The sequence below is a fragment of the Chiloscyllium plagiosum genome, chromosome 3, assembly GCF_004010195.1.
Source record: "Chiloscyllium plagiosum isolate BGI_BamShark_2017 chromosome 3, ASM401019v2, whole genome shotgun sequence".
NCBI lineage: Eukaryota > Metazoa > Chordata > Chondrichthyes > Orectolobiformes > Hemiscylliidae > Chiloscyllium > Chiloscyllium plagiosum.
This window is the reverse complement of record NC_057712.1, coordinates 125,522,540-125,527,817: the sequence shown is the minus strand read 5'-3', so window position 1 is coordinate 125,527,817 and position 5,278 is coordinate 125,522,540.

Below are 5,278 nucleotides of genomic sequence, written 5' to 3'. Positions count from 1 at the left end.
TCACGTCGTGGGGGAAATTGCGGTCCTTGAAGAAGGAGGCCGTCTGTGTTGTGCGTATTTTGAACTGGTCCTCCTGGGAGCAGATGCGGCTGAGACGAAGGAATTGGGAGAATGGGATGGCGTTTTTACAGGGGGCGGGGTGGGAGGAGGTGTAGTCCAGGTAGCTGTGGGAGTCGGTCGGTTTGTAGTAGATGTCCGTGTTGATTGCAAGGGAAGGTGCCGGGAGTGGAGGTTGGGTTGGTGGGGGGTATGGATCTGACAAGGGAGTCTTGCAAGGGAAGGTGCCGGGAGTAGAGGTTGGGTTGGTGGGGGGTATGGATCTGACAAGGGAGTCTTGCAAGGGAAGGTGCCGGGAGTGGAGGTTGGGTTGGTGGGGGGTATGGATCTGACAAGGGAGTCTTGCAAGGGAAGGTGCCGGGAGTAGAGGTTGGGTTGGTGGGGGGTATGGATCTGACAAGGGAGTCTTGCAAGGGAAGGTGCCGGGAGTGGAGGTTGGGTTGGTGGGGGGTATGGATCTGACAAGGGAGTCTTGCAAGGGAAGGTGCCGGGAGTGGAGGTTGGGTTGGTGGGGGGTATGGATCTGACAAGGGAGTCTTGCAAGGGAAGGTGCCGGGAGTGGAGGTTGGGTTGGTGGGGGGTATGGATCTGACAAGGGAGTCTTGCAAGGGAAGGTGCCGGGAGTGGAGGTTGGGTTGGTGGGGGGTATGGATCTGACAAGGGAGTCTTGCAAGGGAAGGTGCCGGGAGTGGAGGTTGGGTTGGTGGGGGGTATGGATCTGACAAGGGAGTCTTGCAAGGGAAGGTGCCGGGAGTGGAGGTTGGGTTGGTGGGGGGTATGGATCTGACAAGGGAGTCTTGCAAGGGAAGGTGCCGGGAGTGGAGGTTGGGTTGGTGGGTTGCAAGGGAAGGTGCCGGGAGTGGAGGTTGTATGACAGCTGAAGCAGACGTGGAAGGTAGGGTCGGGGCTGGGGCTGGGAGTGGGGGTGGGGGAGGAGGAGAGGGGCTTGTTAAAGATCTGTACCACTTGAACCAGGAAAGACTGGCATGCCAAATGAACTTGGGGGGATCTCCCTTTGATGTGTCCTTATTATCCCATTTTGCCTGCTGTTTAACTGTTCGTTTCTCAGCTGCTTTCTCTCAGATCTGATTTTTCGAATCCTGCAGCGTGCACACTCAAATTTCAATGTTTCCCAATCTTTGAGTTTACCGTTTGACTATTCTGATATATTTCTTTTTCGAGCATTATCCGTCCAACTCATCAATCGTGAGTTCTCGTGGTGCCTAATGGATTCCTGCACCCAGTTTTCCATTTAGGACCAGTATTTTTCAACCAAATTTGTTTTTCGGTGTATTTGGAACTTTCTATGTCCCAGGTGCCCTCCAGTGGCCAGGCGTCTTTGTCCAATTTATTATGCCATGCTATTGACAACTGACCCAAGTTCCACTCATGCTCTGGAAAGTTAGAACACATAAAGGTTAACGGTGAATTATTCTCAGTTTTATCTAAGGCCTTTGGTATTCCTGGTACCAAAAACAATCAGAGATACGGACACAAGCTGAAAAGTAAAAGCTCTCTGATTTCTTAAAAACTTCAAAAAAACTAAAAAAAATCCCAGCGCGAATTTCTTTGATCCCTAATCCACTCCGCTCAATCACAGTCCACTGAAGAATATTTAGAATTTTGAATTGGAAACCCTCACCTGCTAGTGTCCTCTGCAAGGGATGAGAGATCGCAGCGGTCAGCCAAGGGAGAGAGATGAACCAAGGTGGGAAAAGCCCTCCCTCTCTTACCTCTTGGCTGCGGCCAGATCGCTTCTTCAGTCCTTGACAGAATTCACCCAGGTTATTTGGTTTCCACTCACAGCACCAAATGTTGTATCAGGATTTAATTAGCGAGGCATCTGTGAGAGCAAAATAAATCAACAATACTCAAAAATCAATTGAACTGACAATGATCAGCCTTTATTACAAATACACAGCAATTTGGCTGAGACTTGGGAAGAGGAGGGTTCCAATCCATTCCCTGTTTCCCTTCTACATCTCACGCCTTACAAAAGGAAAGGAGCACATTATATGCATTAAAATATCATGAAATGTGTTTCACCTGTAACACTGAACCTTAGTTTAAAAAAAATTAATAGTTTGTGTCATTCCATAAGTCTGTTTCTATTATATGGACCTAAGCTCGCAAGACAAAGCTTTTCACTCTGCCTTGGTACACATGACTATTCAATTCAATTCAATTCAATTTTGGTTAGGCTAAGATCTGCAGTTCGAAATATACAAGGAGCAGTGTGAAAGATGACTGAAGTTTTATCAAACTTATGGAATTTGTTTACATTCAGCCTGGTCCTGAAAGCTGTTTCTGACCTTTCGTCTTTTAACTTACTGAATTATAACTTGGGAATTGACCAATTTTTTTCCCATCATGCAATGTTAAATGTTGCCCACAATAGCACACACGCCTAGTTTCTTATATTACAAGAGATAACACAAGCATTACTGCTTCTGGTAAAACACCTATCTTGAGGTATGGTCACATCATGTGTCTATAAAACTGTGATTCCAATACCTTGATGGTAGATATTTGGAAAACTAGTTGAAGACCAACCTGACAATTGATTTAGACATTAGAGAATTCTGAAGAAGGGACAGTTCCTCATCCTTCAGCAGCATCAGTGATAGGCAGTTGGACAGATCTGCAGATAGGCATTAGCCGCCAAGACAGAGCAAACTTTTCTGTTGATTAGGACGTAACTTCTTTCAAGATAATCGAGATTTCTAACTGTACCTTACTTAAAACCAGCAAGGCTGAAGTTCCAAATACAACCGAAACTCAAATAAAAGCAAAATATTGTAGACGATGGAAATCTGAAACAAAGAGAACACTGGAGCAACTCAGCAAGTCTGGCAGCATGGACAGATAAACAGGGTTAAACAGAATGAAAAACTACAGTTCTTTGCTGAAGCACTCAACCTTTTTTCTTTGAAAAGGAGATAGATATAGTTCTTAGGGTTGAAGGGATCAAAGGGTATGGGGAGAGAGCAGGAGCAGGGGACAGAGTTGGATGATCAGCCATGATCATGTTGAATGGTGGAGCAGGCTTGAGGGGCTGAATGGCCTACTCTTGCTCCTATTTCCTTTGTTTCTGTGAGAGTCTGATGACAAAAGGATGAAATGGTCTTGACAGCTCAACTCAAAGCACTTCCAGAAAACGAAATAGGTGGGAGAGGCAATGGCTGAATGGGGATCGCTGCTGGGCTATTCATTCTGCAACTCAGATCATGTTCTGGGATCCCGGGTTCAAACCACACCACGGCAAATGGTGGAATTTCAATTCAATAACCACCATGAAATAACTGTTGCTTGCCAAGGAAAGAGACCCGTCTGGTTCATTAATGTCCTTCAGGGAAGGAAATCTGCCATCCTCATCTGGTCTGGCCTACACGTGACTCCAGACCCACAGCAATGTGGATGACGCTCAGCTGCCTTCTGAAATGGCCCAGCCACACAGTTTTTTCAATTGCTACGATGTCTCACCTGGAAAAGGCAATGGCAGAAACAGCACTGTCAATCCTGCATTGTCCTCCAAACATCTGGGGCAGTACCAATGCTGGGAGACGTAGCTCACAGCCTAGTCAAGCAACAGCCTAATACTCACGGAATCATACCTCACAAACAATGTCCCAGGCACCACCATCCCTGGATACATTCCTGCCTCATTGGCAGGACAGACCCAGCAAAGGTGGCGGCGCAGTGGCATACAGTCAGGAGGGAGTTGCCCTGGGAGTCCTCAACATTGACTCCGGACTCCATGAAGTCTCATGGCATCACATTAAATATGGGCAAGGATATGTTCTACTGTTTATCACACACTGGTCCTCCTCCACGTTGAACAAAGCTCAGGAAGCACTGAGGGTGGCAAGGGTGTGAAACGTAGAATGGGTGGGGGATTTCACAAACCACCACCAGGAGTGCCCTGGGAACGTTCCTGCACATATAAGGTGCAAATGGAATTGATACACCCTTCCACACAATATTCTCCTGTTAACAGGCACCTCAGGCAGTGGAATTGGCTCAGTGCAGCAGCAATCACTCTGCATTGCAGACAGTTAACCTTGAGGACAAATGAGCAGCTTATCCTGACTCTTCACTTCCCTCGAAAGGACAGAAAACTGGAGGAAAAGGTGTCAAGGATGACCATGACTAGCCACAAGAGGGAGCATGGATTTGACATGAGTCGGGAATTGATTTGAATGCAGAATCATCAGGAAGCAATTTCCCTCAGGGATCGCTACTTGGACCTTATCTTGTCACTGTATTTATAAATGTCTCAGAGAAAGTATATAAATAGTGCTGAAAAATATATAATTTGTCAATTTTTTCTGTCTTGCACGCATTCTAAGCAACCAGTTTCGCACTGATTCCAGCAACCCAATGTGGTCTTTGTTACTAACAGGGGACTGCCAAAAAGACATTCTGCCTCTCACTCAAATAATTAAGATCGATATGAATTTCAGGGTCGGTGTAGGCTGGCGAGAAGTCCCAAAGGCTGACTGATTGTATCAAACGGCACATCCCTTCAGCTGTTTGCAACAAACAAAGTGCTGACCATCCCCAACCAGCCCACACTTGCAAAGTTTCCTGCACAGCGTCCAACATTAGGTGTGAGTCCACACCTGGACAGCACTTGCTGAATAATTCTGAATGTGCAACGGATTAGAGTCGAAAGGTGTGATGCTGGAAAAGCACAGTGAGTCAGGCAGCATCCGAGAATCAGGAGAGTAGACATTTCGAGCATAAGCTCTTCATCAGGAATGTGTGTGTGGGGGTGGGGGAAGCAGGCAAAAGGGGTCCCTTGGATGCTGCCTGACCTGCTGTACTTTTCCAGTGCCACACCTTCTGACTCTGATCTCCAGCATCTGCAATCCTCACGCTCTTCTGTATGGGGGCGGGTGGGGGGGGGTCTCCTATAGCATTGATGTGACTCTCTGTCATCTTCATAAGCTTTATGAATCACTTCCATGATTCCCAGCTGTTTTGAACTCCTACAGACAGGCTCAGTGCTGCTATTACCTCTTGTCATTTTTCACTCACTCATGGGATGTGGGCATCTATGGCTGTACTCACAGTGAGGGTGGGGGATGTGGGGACACTGTGTTCACAGTGAGGGAGGGGGAGAGGGGATACTGTATTCACAGTGAGGGTCGGGGAGAAGGGGTACTGTATTCACAGTGAGGGAGGGGGAGAGGGGATTTTGTATTCACAGTGAGGGTGG